Genomic DNA, 16,883 nt, shown 5'->3' with positions numbered 1-16,883 from the left:
TATTGAAGCCGAATGAAAACTTCCAGACTATCTTTATGAAGCCAGCATTACCCTGAACCCCAAACCAGGCAAAGATCCTAACAAAAAGGAGACTTTCAGACCAGTATCACTGATGAATATGGATACTAAAATTCTCAACAAGATCCTAGCAAACAGGATCCAACAGCACATTAAAACTACATTAAAAAAAAAAAAAACTTCATTGAGATATCATCTTACACCAGTTAGAATGGCCAAAATTAGCAAGACAGGAAACAACATGTGTTGGAGAGGATGTGGAGAAAGGGGAACCCTCTTACACTGTTGGTGGGAATGCAAGTTGGTGCAGCCTCTTTGGATAACAATGTGGGGATTCCTCAAGAAATTAAAAATAGAACTTCCCTATGACGCTGTCATTGCACTCCTGGGTATTTACTCCAAAGATACAGATGTAGTGAAAAGAAGGCCCATCTGTACCCCAATGTTTATAGCAGCAATGGCCACGGTCACCAAACTGTGGAAAGAGCCAAGATGCCCTTCAACAGATGAATGGATAAGGAAGATGTGGTCCATATACACTATGGAGTATTATGCCTCCATCAGAAAGGACGAATACCCAACTTTTGTAGCAACATGGACGGGACTGGAAGAGATTATGCTGAGTGAAATCAGTTAAGCAGAGACAGTCAATTATCATATGGTTTCACTTATTTGTGGAGCATAACAAAAAGCATGGAGGACATGGGGAGTTAGAGAGAAGGTAATTGGGGTAAATTGGAAGGGGAGGTGAATCATGAGAGACAATGAATTCTGAAAAACAATCTGAGGGGTTTGAAGTCGTGGGAGGGTGGGAGGTCAGGGTACCAGGTGTTGGGCATTATAAAGGGCATGGATTGCATGGAGCACTGGGTGTGGTGAAAAAATAATGATACTGTTATGCTGAAAATAAATAAATAAATGAAAATGACCTAGAAAACTAAAAACAAACAAACAAACAAACAAACAAAAAAGATTACTCACTATGACCAGGTGGGATTCATACCTGGGTTACAAGGATGGTTCAATATTCACAAATCAATCAATATGATAGAACAAATTAATAAGAAGATAGAAAAACCACATGGTCCTCTCAATTGATGCAGAAAAAACTCAATTGATGCAGAAAAAAATCAAAATCCAGTATTCGTTCCTGATTAAAATGCTTCAAAGTATAGGGATATAGGAAACATTCCTGAACTTTATCAAATCTATCATGAAAGGCCCACAGAAAATATCATAGTCAATGGGAAAAAGCTTGCATCCTTCCGGTTGAGATCAGAAACATGACAAGGATGCCCACTCTCACAACTCTTGTTCAACATAGTATTAGAAGTCCTAGCAACAGCAATCAGACAACGAAGAGAAATAAAAGGTATCCAAATTGGCAATGAACAAGTCAAACTCTCTCTATTCGCAGACAACATGATTCTTTATATTGAAAATCCAAAAACTCCACCCCAAACTACTAGAACTCATACAGCAATTCAGCAACGTGGCAGGATACAAAGTCAATATACAGAAATCAGTGGCTTTCTTACACACTAACAATGAAAATACAAAAAGGGAAATTAGAGAATCGATTCCATTTCCTATAGCACCAAGAACCATAAGATACCTGGGAATAAACCTAACCAAAGAGGTAAGGGAACTGTACTCAAAGAGCTACAGAACACTCATGAAAGAAATTGAAGAAGACACAAAAAGATGGAAGACCATTCCATGCTCTTGGATCGCAGGAATAAACATTGTCAAAATGTCTATACTGCCTAGAGCAATCTATACTTTTAATGCCATTCCGATCAAAATTCCACCTGTATTTTTCAAAAGCTGGAGCAAATAATCCTAAAATTTGTATGGAATCAGAAGAGACCCTGAATCAGTAAGGAAATGTTGAAAAAGAAAAATAAAACTGGGGGCATCACGTTACCTGATTTCAAGCTTTACTACAAAGCTGTGATCACCAAGACAGCATGGTATTGGCATTAAAACAGACACATAGACCAGTGGAACAGAGTGGAGAGTCCAGATATGGACCCTCAACTTTATGGGCAAATAATCTTTGACAAAACAGGAAAAAATATACAGTGGATAAAAGACAGTCTCTTCAATAAATGGTGCTGGGAAAACTGGACAGCTATATGTAAAAGAATGAAACTCGACCATTCTCTTATACCATACACAAAGATAAACTCAAAATGGATAAAAGACCTCAACGTGAGACAGGAATCCATCAGAATCCTAGAGGAGAACATAGGCAGTAACCTCTTCGATTTCAGCCACAGCAACTTCTTTCAAGGTATGTCTCCAAAGGCAAAGGAAACAAAAGTGAAAATAAACTTTTGGGACTTCATCAAGATCAAAAGGTTCTGCACATCAAAGGAAACAGTCAAGAAAACAAAGAGGCAACCCACGGAATGGGAGAAGATATTTGCAAATGACAGTACAGACAAAAGGTTTATTATATCCAGGATCTATAAAGAACTCCTCAAACTCAACACACACAAAACAGACAATCATATAAAAAAAAATATGGGCAGAAGATTTGAACAGACACTTCTCCAATGAAGACATACTAATGGCTATCAGACACATGAAAAAATGTTCATCATCACTAGCCATCAGGGAGATTCAAATTAAAAGCACATTGAGATACACCAGTTAGAATGGTCAAAATTAACAAGACAGAAAACACCATGTATTGGAGAGGATGTGGAGAAGGGGAACCCTCTTACACTGTTGATGGGAATGCAAGCTGGTGAGCCACTTTGGAAAACAGTGTGGAGTTTCCTCAAGAAATTAAAAATAGAGCTTCCCTATGACCCTGCAATTGCACTCCTGGGTATTTACCCCAAAGATACAGATGTAGTGAAAAGAAGGGCCATCTGTACTCCAGTGTTCATAGCAGCAATGGCCATGGTCGCCAAACTGTGGAAAGAACCAAGATGCCCTTCAACGGACAAATGGATAAGGAAGATGTGGTGCATATACACTATGGTGTATTATGCCTCCATCAGAAAGGATGGATACCCAACTTTTGTATCAACATAAACGGGACTGGAAGAGATTATGCTGAGTGAAATAAGTCAAGCAGAGAGAGTCAATTATCATCTGGTTTCACTTATTTGTGGAGCATAACAAAAATGCATGGAGGACAATGGGAGATGGAGAGGAGAAGGGAGTTGAGGGAAATTGGAAGGGGAGGTAAACCATGAGAGAATATGGACTCTCGAGAACAATCATAGGGTTTTGAAGGTGCGGGGAGGTGGGAGGTTGGAGGGCCCAGGTGGTGGGTACTAGAGAGGGCAGGGATTGCATGGAGCACTGGGTGTGCAAAAACAATGAATACTGTTACTCTAAAAAGAAATTTTAAAAAATTAAAAAAAAAAAAGAAATCACCTCACTTCTTTTTATATGTTCCTTCACAGCCATCAAATCCACTTCTTACTACCAGAGCACACACCCTGTTCTCTCTAGTACAGTGAGAAGCCATGGGTTCAGAGCAAGTAGACTTCACTCTCTGTCCCACTTATGATACTTACTGATTTAATATAATCTTCAATCCTGCAAAAATTAAACAGTGTAATAGCGGTTAAAGTTAGTATGTGTTGTAAAGTTATTTTCAGATACTGTGCTAAGAGCTTCATGATTTCCTCTTTTATGTCCCACTAAAGACTTATGAGACGTGGAATGGTATTATCTTGATTCTCTGATGCGGTGGATAATGCTAGGAGAGCTTGTGAACTTTGGGTGAGTCTGTGAGCAAATCCATAGCACAAGCTACTAACCATCATCTTCTACAGCCTCTCTAAGAATTATATACCCTGCCTCACAATAGTTTCATGAGCATCAAAAGAAGTACCAGCATGAGAATATTTGGGAAAGACTAACAAAATTTTCATGATTATTTTCTATTCTTCTAAACTCCTGACTTCCTCCTGCCTCTGTGTATGCCATCTGTTGTCAAGAAATCCATTCTCCTCCCTCCGGCGTTACTTCCTCTCCAGTGTCCCTTTCACCATCACCATCCTAGATATTTGTAATGATAAACATAGGGTGCATATCAGCAATAATTCAATTGGCTTCCTAGCCATTTTTAAAATTTCAGGTTGGTTCTATCTCCTTATGGGGATGCTTAAGAATAGCTAATTTATATATTTTCACAAAGTCCTAATGCTGCACTGTGCACATACAGGTCATTTAATTAAATTTAATTGAACCAGGAAATGGAATTCATCCAAGGAAAGCAGTATTGAACCTTGGGCCCAGGCAATGGTGGTACCAATCCTGCATTCAGAAATGAGAGATTGCCATTGCCAGAGCCTGACTGCTATTCCTCCAACATCCAGGCTCACATATCCACATATTTATTGTCTTTCAGCTCTCTCTTTTCTACTCATAGACAGGCTTTAACCAAACCCAAGAGCCATATGGAAGAGCCATACCTTGGACTCCCAGTTCAATGTTGAATCACTGCCTTCAAACACACACTTATAGTTGTTAAGCTCATGACCTGCATTAGGAAGACATTTAAATTTTGATAATTTGCAAAGAGCGATTAAAGTAAATCCAGCCCAAAAGTGTTGATAGCTTAAGGCTTTCTATCCAAAGGCAGAGTTTGTGAGTACAGACAAAACAGATGAACTACTGATACATTTTAAGTATAATCATACTTAATAAAAGTACATATGTAATTATGTATATATGTAAAGTGATTTTATTGTTTCAATAATTTCAAAAATAGTAATTCAAATTAATAAGAAGATGTTTAATACTCAAGTAACTTGTTCAGGTTACCTCCAGAAGTCAACCTGATGTCATCCTTGCGACCTCCAAAAGGCAGTTAACTGACGGTCCCAGGAAGTAGAAGGCAGACAGAATACAATAAATATTCCAGGATAATGTCAAGGTAACCAAAGTTCTGGCCCCATCCAAGATCTACTTACATGAACTTTCATCAACAAAAGAGCTATACGTTTTTACTTATTAGAGTTTCAACTTAGCAGATCCAAGTAAATCAGGACCTGCTCTGGAAACAAATCACATAAACATGTAATGGGAATTTGTTTTGATAGGTTCAGAGTTTCTAATAATTTTTAAAGAAAGATTTAAAACAGTTGCTTTAAGTGTCCAAGAGCTTAAATAGGTAACAAACCTTGTTTGCAGAAGAATTCAAATTTCACCGAAATGGGAAAGGTTGTGGGGCGGGTGGGGGCAGATAATCTATTTACAAACAATTTATGGAACTGTGCCCACCATTTGGCTGTATTTTGAGCTTATTTTGTAAGCCGTTTCCAACTCACATCTTAGAAGAAACACCATTTAATAAGATGTTTTCCTTCACGTAATAAATTTGAGCTAAAAAGAGGGCAGGGTAACATTTTCAAATGGTACAGAATTTCAAAATGTGCAGACTTGCATCATTCCAAGTGCATGCCCTGGAGGCTTTGTCTCTACTGACAGGAGCTAATCACCATACCAGTGAATTCCTATCCCATCCCTGCAGTGATGCGTTTTTCCCAGGGGCAGAGCTTCACTGGATCCAGGCCAGGCTGATGCTCCACAAACGCACCACCAGATCCTGGCATTACCATTAACCATTCAATTATCTGCTCCACAAGTAAACTCTCTTCTTCAGTAACAGAATGGCCATACAACAATCCATCTGCCTAATGACACAGATAAAGAAAGGTCAATATACCAGGCAAGTCCTGGGACCAAATTGTTCCCACTTAGCCTGGTGTCGCCTTCATCTTTTAAGACTACAATTAAAAATGTGTCTTATCTTACTGCAGGAGTCATGCTGTTATTAAGGATTAAATAATGTACCTCAGCTAGAAAAAATAAGGACTCAGTTCTTTCTTGCTCCATAACAATTAGTATTCTAAAATAACATGTTTTCCATTTAGAAATATTTGGGGTTATAGACTTCATTCTTTTTTCACCTTCAATAGTGAAAAATATTGATATGCAACATTTACAGCATGGTTCACAGTGCCCACTGCAAATTCATGTGTTAGATAACCTATTTATAAGAAGAACAGGGTTGGGGGAAATAATGTGATTAAACTTGAGCTTAAGCAAAATTCTAGCTGGGCTTCAAACAACCACACACATCCATTTCCAATTTTTCTCTTCTGCAACGCCCCCTGAATAAAATGTTGTTCATCATACTTACTACTAACACAATTACATTTTTCACTCATGAGTTAACTTGCTTATTAACCATCTGTTCCTCATGGGAATTTAAGTTCCATATAAACACAGCCTCTGTTTGTATTATTCAACACCTTATACAAGCCCCCGGAAGCTCTCTGGCAAACTGCAGGCACTCAACAGAATTATTTGAATGAATGAAGTAAGAATTCCCTACACTTAATTGATCTTGGAGACACCATTTTCAAGTAATAAATATTAAGACTATGGACTAGCAATAAAAAAAGCCCTATAGAAATGACATTTAGCTCTTCATAGTGCGACCCTCATACCCAGACTGTCAGTCTCCTCCACAATTGAGTTATTTTTCCTGCAAATGTATCTCACCCATATGTCACTATCTTTCAAATGTGACCTTTTGAATTGCATTTCCTGAGCCCATGACATCCACTTTACATGACATCCATGAAGGGAATTACATCGGTAGAAATCAGATCATCAAGTGGCTTTCCTCTGACCCAAGAAGAATCAGGAAAGTACAAAAGCCTGGGAAGCAGAGCTCAGGGGAGAGCTGAACAGAAGAAAGTGAACCTTAAAATAAGGACAGAATACCTCAAGGACAATCTTCACATTGCAGCCAATGAATAGTTCTATGTTTGGGTGTTTCTACATTATGCTAGCAAAGATTATTGTGAAGTGGGATGAGGAAAGAAGGCAGAGTCTAAAAGACTTGCTATTGTGGCTTAACCCTTATTCATTCTTTTTTTTTTTTTTTTTTTTTTGTCAAAGGCATAGAGATCTATCTATTAAAACTTATTACATTAAGAGACTTAAAGATATGAAGCCCTATCAAAATGTATGCATCATAGACTTCAATAAGGGTTAGACCATTCCTTCACTTAATTCCTGAAATTTTCACAGAACTGGTGCCCATATAAGCTATTCCATGCTTGCTGTGCAGCCTGCTTAAGATTCTCTCTCTCTCCGTTGCTCCTTCCCCAAATCATGTATACACACACATGTGCACTCTCTCTCTCTAAAAAAAATTAATAAAAAAATTAAAACTTCAACGAATGAATGGATAAGGAATATGTGATCCATATACACTATGGAGTATTATGCCTCCATCAGAAAGGATGAACACCCAACTTTTGTAGCAACATGGACGGGACTGGAAGAGATTATGCTGAGTGAAATAAGTCAAGCAGATACAGTCAATTATCATATGGTTTCACTTATTGTGGAGCATAACAAATATCATGGAGGACAAGGGGTGTTAGAGAGGAGAAGGGAGTTGGGGTAAATTGGAAGGGGAGGTGAATCACGAGAGACTATGGACTCTGAAAAACAATCTGAGGTGTTTGAAGTGGCGGGGGTGTGGGAGGTTGGGGTACCAGGTGGTGGGTATTATAGAGGGCATGGATTGCATGGAGCACTGGGTGTGGTGAAAAAATAATGAATACTTTTTTCTGAAAATAAATAAATTGAAAAAAATTTAAAAAAAATTAAAGTCCTTATAAGGCAAAGTATCTTTGTACAATAGATCCAAATATTATTTATCTCATTAATTTCCCAGGGTAAATATACTTCCATTTTGTTTTAAATCTGAGAAATAATCAGATGGCATTTAACCTTCATGAGAGAATCTAGATGATGAGATCTTTTACAAAGGAATATCTTAACATTTCTTAAAATTATTTACAAATCAGCCAGACTCCATCTACTGAGAACATCAGACTGCCTTACATTTCTCCTTTTTCTTATGCCTTCCACGTTTGCTGTTGACAATTTATAATCTGTGTCCTTTTCATCTTCTCACATCAGTTACCCCTAAGGCACAATTGTTGGCCCTAGCTTCCCTCTTCAAATCCCCCCTTTGGTCTTAAACTAGAAATAATATTTGCTCAATACTTTTCCTATCCTTATCCCTGGCTTAGCCTTAGCTCCTATCCAACTGTCAAAATAAACCACCATTATTTCGTCTGGATTCTGTTGAAATGTTTAATTCTCACCAGCACATGCCAACTTGATCATCTTTGGTAAACTAAGTGTTGTTAAATCATCTTCCAGGCCTGGACATTGTGGGACAAGTTTCTCTGTCTTAGGATTTGAGATAGCCATGCATAAGCTAGGACACAGAGTTACCCCCAAGAACAGGTATACCATGCTCTGGCATTACTATATGGTCAGTTAAGAAATAGCTCCAGATGACAAGTGAGTTTGAGAAAGGGGTATTTGTGAGAAGTAACACGGGCTGGAATGTTATAGTCAGAGTCTCATAAAGTGTTGTATAGTCATGGAGAATGACCCGATCTTTCCCATGTGCAGAGAGGAGCATTGTTGCTTAAATATATCTCTACATGTGAGACAAGGTTTTAGCAAATTTGACACCATATTTCTTAAAAAACAGAGAGAATCATTAAGACTGAAGAAGAAGGGGCACCTGGGTGGCTCAGCTGGTTAAGTGATTGCCTTCAGCTCAGGTCATGATCCTGGAGTCACGGGATCAAGTCCCGCATCGGGGTCCCAGCTCCATGGGGAGTCTGCTTCTCCCTCTGACTTTCTCCCCTCTTATGTTCTCTCTCTCTATCTCTCACTCTCTCAAATAAATAAATAAAATCTTAAAAAAATAAAAGACTGAAGAAGAATTAATTATCTATAGACATAAATATATAATATAGACATAAATATATATATATATATACATATATATATATATATGTAAATATTCCAGGCAACTGTGTTTTATTTGAAAGAAAGTAGGACTGAGATCTGGAAGACCTGGACTTGATTTTTTTTCCCAAGTAAGATATTTTATTTATTTTTTTAATTTTTTTTTTTATAAACATATAATATATTTTTATCCCCAGGGGTACAGGTCTGTGAATCACCAGGTTTACACACTTTACAGCACTCACCGAAGCACATACCCTCCCCAATGCTGGACTTGAATTTTATACCTGTAAATCCTATACTTTTGACCTGAGGCAAGTGACTTAGTAAGCCTCTCTTGTTACCTATTTGTTTCTCTGTAAAATGAGGACAGTAATATTGGAATTATCAGCTTTCCACATGGATAAATCACCTGAGGTGTATATGCCTGACAAATAATAACATGTTCATGTAACATAAATGTAGGTGTCAAACCTCCAGAGCAAAACTTTTAAAACTGAACCATATGCCCTTTTGTTGAGGTTAAATAAAACAATGTTTACTGTTGCTGCTTCAAATGGTTCAAGTCTTGGTAAGGAAAAAGAAAAGGTTTCCTTTATAGTAAAAAAACAAACAAACAAAACAAAAACGATAAAAACTGTGACTTATAAGAACATTTAAAAATAAAAAGACCAAATTGAGAATAATTTCAAGATTTCTAGTTTATTTTTTTGTGCCAAAAAATAAAACAAAACAAACAGAAAGAGGTTGGTGTCCTCTTCGCTTTGGTACATTCATCAGGCTAAAAATAAAAAATCAGGAGTCATTCTTTTATTCCCCAACTGCTCCCTCTGATATATCTACTTAAGAATTTTTATTCTCTTGTTGACTTAACCATAGGTCAAGAAAAAAAGAAGTCGCATGGAATAAAAAATTTCAGTCAAGTAACCAATGGGAAAAATTTAGTAAAGTAACATAAGACCTTGGAGAAAAAAAATGCTCTAGAATAAACAAACTAGGGATTTATAGTTGTTCTTTCTATTCTTTTTTTGAATCTGTGAACACTGTGGCTTTGATAAAGTACATTAAAAGCTATCAAAAGCACCTATCAAAAGGCCTAGCCACTGTTAAGTGCTTCATCGGTGTTAGAATATGGGAATTTTTTCTTACACTATTGATCTGCAAAATCTTCCATTCTCTTTCACACTGTACAACAGATAGAATCCTCCCTATTAGATAAACCATCCCTTCCTTGGCATTAGGAACAGACTAAGTTATCCTCCTCTTCAACAGACTCCTCATGGCATTTTTCACTTCTGTGTTTCTCACTGTGTAAATGATAGGATTCAACATGGGAGTGAGGATTGCGAAGAACACAGTCACCACTTGTCCACAGGGTAGGTGACTACAGGACGCATGTAGGTGAATCTGCAAGGCACAAAAAAGAGCACAACTACAGTAAAGTGGGAGCCACACGCTGAGAGGGCTTTGTGCTGACCTTGGGAACCATGGGATTTCAAGGAGCTCAGGATGACTATGTAGGAGAGGAGTAGCATGGAAAAAATGAGCAAGCACATGGCCCCACTATTGGCTGCCACCACCATTCTCAGCATGTAGGTGTCACTGCAGGCAAGTTTCAGCAGAGGGAAGAGATCACACATGAAGTGGTCAATCACATTGGGACCACAGAAGAGCAATTTGACCATGAAAAGGATCTGCACAGTGGCATGCAGGATCCCCCCTATCCACACCACCAGGAGGTGGCAGAGCCCCGGTGTAGTGCAGGGGCTTGCAGATAGCTACATAGCGATCATAGGCCATGACAATGAGGAGGATGATCTCTGATCCTCCCAGAAAGTGTTCCATGAAGAGCTGAGTCAGGCAGCCACCCAAGGAGATGGTTCTCCTCTGGTACAGCAGGTCGATGATCATTTTGGGGGTGGTCACAGAGGTGTAGGATGCATCTATAAAGGACAAGTATATGAGAAAGAAATACATGGGAGCCGAAAGTGTGGGGCTGAGGGAGATGGTAATAACAATGAGAAGATTGGCCAGCACAGTAAATAGAAAAATGAACAAAAAGAGCACAAAGAGTATTTTCTGCAAGTGTGGATTCTGCGTGAGTCCCAAGAGAATAAATCCAGTCACATTGTTGGGAGGTGTGAGGTGATCCATTCAGGAAGAAACACCTTCCTGGGGCCTGAATTCCCTACAAAGGGATAAAGAGAGACACCTATTATCCCTGAAAGGATTGTAGTCAGATTTCATAGTACAAAAACAGTGACTAACTGTAGAGCATTCTCTGGGCACTCTTTGCATCAACATTTGTTTCAATTCTTTCTTACTTTCTCTACAATGCATTCTGTCTCCTCAGATACCTCATACTTGCGACCTGTAAACACCCATAGTACAACCTGGAATGAGTAAATTTACTGAAAAAACACTGGGCTATAAACATGACATTGGGATTTTCCTGGTTCCCACTCTCCATGACTTTGCTAAGTCATGTCAGTGTCCCATGCTTCTGAGCCCTCCTCTGTGTCTTGAGCTTACAAATTGTTAACTCTCACATGTATTTTGTAAAGTATGAATTATTCCCTCTTCTGAGGGAATTTACATTCCCTCACATGTGGAAAGAAAGACATGGTCATAAGTATTAATCATAAGCAGGTGATTTAAAATGGAAGATGTACAATCTAATGGTGACATGTCTTCCCTGGTACCTACCATAAAATATATAGTGTTCCTGTGTTTCTTCACTGTGCCTACCACAGTGTCAGGCCCAATGTCTACAGTGTCTGGTCCCTGTTAGGTAATGAATAAATGCTTGGTGAATTACCACATTCCTGTATCTCCACGGGTAAGAATGCACTCACTTTCCCATCACATAAACACAGATATCCAAGCTCTCTTGTCCTCCCACTCTGTTTTTACTCTTTATTTTATGACACATAAATAGACTTCTGAAGAAAAAAGTTGTATTCTAGCTTAATAGTTTCTGACAAAATTTATAAAGTGAGTATGAAGATACAACTTGCTTCTAAGAAAGAATATGTTCTTGGGTCATTTTACTTTCAAGATTATTACAGTGTTTGTTAGTTAATATTTTTTATTCTTCAACATGCTGTTCCACATACAATTTAACATAACCGCATTCAGTAAATGGGCAGCTTCAGTAGAACAGGATAAAAACTCCTAGATGGGTGTTCATTACATGATGCTCTATCAAGCAAAGGAAACCCTTATTTAAAAGTTTTGAAAATAGAAATTTAATCAGAGAACAGAAAGAAATGTTCTGTTAGGTAAGATAGATCACATACTATCTATACACATACATATATACAAACACACACACAAATATGTAATATCTACTATTTACTGTAAGTGCCCATTAAATGTTCACTCATTCAAAAAACATTTATTTGCACTTCCTATGTATATAAATGTATGTTTGTCCACAGAATGTCATAAAAAGTGTCCCAGGTTAAATGCCTTTGATAATTCCTCCCCAACATTTTATCACCAAATGGCAGCAGGGCTATCATTCATGAGATCCCTCCACTCCTTTACATATCTCCTATGTGCCTTCTCATGGCTTCTTTTCCCATCATCCTATAATGTCCATGATCCATCATTCCTGGTTGCAGGGTATTGCAATACTAATACAATGAGGAAATTTGGGAACATATAGTTCCCAAAGGAAACAGAGGAGAAAATATAATGAAATGTATTTTTTTAATTTATTTTCAGCATAACAGTATTCATTATTTTTGCACCACACCCAGTGCTCCACGCAATCCATGCCCTCTCTAATACCCACACCTAGTACCCCAAACTCCCCACCCCACCACCACTTCAAACCCATCAGATTGTTTCTCAGAGTCCATAGTCTCTCATGGTTTACCTCCCCTTCCAATTTCCCCCAACTCCCTTCTCCTCTCTAACTCACCATGTCCTCCTTGCTATTTGATATGCTCCACAAATAAGTGAAACCAGATGATAATTGACTCTCTCTGATTGACTTATTTCACTCAGCATAATCTCTTCCAGTCCCGACCATGTGGCTACAAAAGTTGGGTGTTCATCCTTTCTGATGAAGGCATAATACTCCATAGTGTATATGGACCATATCTTCCTTATCTATTCGTCCTTTGAAGGGCATCTTGGTTCTTTCCACAGTTTCGCAACCATGGCCATTGCTGCTATAAACATTGGGGTACTGGTGGCCCTTCTTTTCATTATAGCTGTATCTTTGGGGTAAATACCCAGTAGTGCAATGGCAGGGTCATAGGGAGGTTCTATTTTTAATTTCTTGAGGAATCTCCACACTGTTCTCCAAAGAGGCTGCACAAACTTGCATTCCCACCATCAGTGGAAGAGTGTTCACTTTCTCCACATCCCCTCCAACACATGTTGTTCCCTGTCTTGATAATTTTGGCCATTCTAACTAGTATAAAGTGATATCGCAATGTGGTTTTAATTTGAATCTCCCTGACGAACATTTTTTCATGTGTCTGATAGCCATTTGTATGTCTTCATTGAGAAGTGTCTGTCCCTATCTTCTGCCCATTTTTTTGATATGATTGTCTGTTTTGTGTGCGTTGGGTTTGAGGAGTTCTTTATGGATCCTGGGTATCAACCTTTTGTCTGTACTGTCATTTGCAAATATCTTCTCCCATTCTGTGGGTTGCCTCTTTTTTTTTCTTGACTCTTTCCTTTGCTGTGCAGAAGCTTTTGATCTTGATGAAGTCCCAAAAGTTTATTTTCGCTTTTGTTTCCGTTGCCTTTGGAGACATATCTTAAAAGAATTTGCTGTGGCTGATATCGAAGAGGTTACTGCATATGTTTTCCTCTATGATTCTGATCGATACCTGTCTCACATTGAGGTCTTTTATCCATTTCGAGTTTATCTTTGTGCATAGTATAAGAGAATGGTCGAGTTTCATTCTTTTACATATAGCTGTCCAGTTTTCCCAGCACCATTTATTGAAGAGACTGTGTTTTTTCCACTGTATATTTTTTCCTGTTTTGTCAAAGATTATTTGCCCATAGCGTTGAGGGTCCATATCTGGGCTCTCTACTCTGTTCCACTGGTCTATGTGTCTGTTTTTATGCCAGTACCATGCTGTCTTGGTGACCACAGCTTTGTAATAAAGCTTGAAATCAGGTAGCTTGATGCCCCAATTTTATTTTTGTTTTTCAACATTTCCTTAGGGATTCGGGGTCTTTTCTGGCTCCAGACACATTTTAGGATTATTTGCTCCAGCTCTTTGAAGAATACCAGTGGAATTTTGATCGGAATGACATTAAAAGTATATATTGCTCTAGGCAGTATAGACAATTTAACAATGTTTATTCTTCCGATCCAAGAGCATGGAATGGCCTTCCATCTTTTTGTGTCTTCTTCAATTTCTTTCATGAGTGTTTGTAGATCCTCAAGTACAGATCCTTTACCCCTTTTCTTAGGTTTATTCCCAGGTATATTATGGTTCTTGGTTCTATAATAAATGGAATCGATTTTCTAATTTCCCTTTCTGTATTTTCATTGTTAGTGTATAAGAAAGCCACTGATTTCTGTACATTGAGTTTGTATCCTGCCACATTACTGAATTGCTGTATAAGTTCTAGTAGTTTGGGGGTGGAGTCTTTAGGGTTTTCCACATAAAGAATCATGTCATCTGTGAATAGAGAGAGTTTGCCTTCTTCATTGCCATTTTGGATACCTTTTATAGCTCTTTGTTGTCTGATTGCTGTGCTAGGACTTCTAAGACTATGTTGAACAAGAGTGGTGAGAGTGGGTATCCTTGTCGTGTTCCTGATCTCAATAGGAAGGCTGTGAGCTTTTTCCAATTGAGGATGATATTTGTTGTGGGTTTTTCATAGATAGATTTGATGAAGTTCAGGAATCTTCACTCTATCCCTATACTTTGAGGTGTTCTAATCAGGAATGGATGCTGGATTTTTGTCAAATGTTTTTTCTGCATCGATTGAGAGGACCATGTGGTTCTTCTTTCTTCTCATATTAATTTGTTCTATCACATTGATTGATTTGCAAATGTCAAAACATCCTTGTAGCCCAGGGATGAATCCCACCTGGTCATGGTGGATAATCTTTTTAATGTGCTGTTGGATCCTGTTTGCTAGGATCTTGTGGAGAATCTTAGCAACCATATTCATCAGTGATATTGGTCTGAAATTTTCCTTTTTGGTAGGGTCTTTGCCTGGTTTGGGGATCAGGATAATGCTGGCTTCATAGAAAGAGTTTGGTTTTCCTTCTTCTTCAATTTTTTGAAACAGCTTCAGGAGAATAGGTGTTATTTCTTCTTTGAGAGTTTGGTAGAATTCCCCAGGGAATCTGTCACGTCCTGGGCTCTTGTTTTTTTGGGAGGTTTTTGATCACTGCTTCAATCCCATTACTAGATATTCATCTATTCAGGTTTTCGATTTCTTCCTGGTTCAATTTTGGGAGTTAATAGTTTTCTAGGAATGCATCCATTTCATCTAGGTTGCTTAGCTTATTGGCATATAACTGTTGATAATAACTTCTGATGATTATTTCTACTTCCTTGGTGTTAGTTGTGATCTCTCCCTTTTCATTCATAATTTTCTCTCTTTTCTATTGGATTAGTGTGGTCAATGGTTTATCAATCTTATTGATTCTTTCAAAAAAACAGCTTCTAGTTTCATTGATACGTTCTACTGTATCTCTAGTTTCTACCTCATTGATCTCAGCTCTAATCTTGATGATTTCCCTTCTTATGTGTGGACTTGGTTTGATTTGTTGTTGATTATCCAGTTTTTTAAGGTGTAGAGACAGCTTGTGTGTTCTAGATTTTTCAATTTTTTTGAGGGAGGCATGGATGGCTATGTATTTCCCCCTTAGAACCGCCTTTGCTGTATCCCATAGGTTTTGGACCAAAGTGTCTTCATTTTCGTTTGTCTCCATGAATTGTTTCAGTTCTTCTTTGATCTCCTGGTTAATCCAAGCCTTCTTAAGCAAGGTGGTCTTTAACTTCTGGGTGTTTGAGTTCCTTCTGAACTTTTCCTTGTGATTGAGCTCCAGTTTAAAGCATTGTGATCTGAGAATATGCAGGGAATAATCTCAGTCTTTGGTATTGGTTGAGTCCTGATTTGTGACCCAGTATGTTGTCTATTCTTGAGAAGGTTCCATGTGCACTTGAGAAGAATGAGTATTCTGCTGTTTTAGGGTGGAATGTTCTGTATATATCTATGAGGTCCATCTGGTCCAGTGTGTCATTCAATGCTCTTGTCTCTTTATTGATTTTCTGCTTTAATGATCTGTCTATTTCTGAGAGAGGCGTGTTAAGATCTCCTACTATTAATGTATTCATATCAATATGACTCTTTATCTTGATTATCAGTTTTCTTATGTAATTGGCTGCTCCCATATTGGTGGCATAGATATTTACAATTGTTAGATCATCTTGGTGGATATTCCCTTTTAGAATGATAGAATGATGTAGTGTCCTTCTGTATCTCTGACCATAGTGTTTAGTTTAAAATCTAATCTGTCTGATATGAGAATTGCTACCCCAGCCATCTTTTGAGGCCCATTGGCATGACAGATGCTTCTCCATCCCTTCACTTTCTGTCTGGGTGTATCTTTAGGTTCAAAATGGGTCTCTTGTAGACAACATATGGATGGGTCCTGTCGTTTTATCCAATCTGCAACCCTGTGCTGTTTTATGGGCACATTTTGGCCATTCACATTGAGAGTGATTATTGATAGATATGTTTCTATTGACATCGTGTTACCTTTGCAATCTCTCTTTCTGTAGATTGTCTCTATATTTGTGTTCAATGCTATTCTTAGGATTTTCCTCTTTTATAGAACCCCCCTTAATATTTCCTGCAGTATCGGCTTGGTGGTTGCATAGTCTTTTAAGCCTTGCTGGTCTTGGAAACTCTTTATCTCTCCATCCATTTTGAATGTCAGTCTTGCTGGACAAAGTATTCTTGACTGCATGTTTTTCTCATTTAATGCCCTGAATATATCTTGCCAGCCCTTTCTGGCTTGCCAGGTCTCTGAGGACAGGTCT

General features: G+C 38.2%; 1 protein-coding gene and 1 pseudogene across 2 annotated transcripts in view; both read right to left on the bottom strand.

The window, feature by feature from the left end:
- Positions 1 to 16,883, bottom strand: part of LOC309840354 (olfactory receptor 4C6-like) — a gene marked incomplete at both ends in the record, with an annotated part of 147,524 nt that overhangs the window by 1,866 nt on the left and 128,775 nt on the right. The gene's annotated exons all lie outside the window — the stretch shown is intronic.
- On the bottom strand, positions 10,093 to 10,998 carry LOC309872984 (olfactory receptor 4C3D-like; annotated as a pseudogene). The gene has a single exon. The product of its transcript is annotated as an olfactory receptor 4C3D-like (transcript).

Source organism: Mustela nivalis (genome assembly GCF_964662115.1).
Source record: "Mustela nivalis genome assembly, chromosome: 9".
NCBI classification, from domain to species: Eukaryota; Metazoa; Chordata; class Mammalia; order Carnivora; family Mustelidae; genus Mustela; species Mustela nivalis.
The sequence above is the reverse complement of the archived record's forward strand: the minus strand, read 5'-3'. Positions and strand labels throughout refer to the sequence as shown.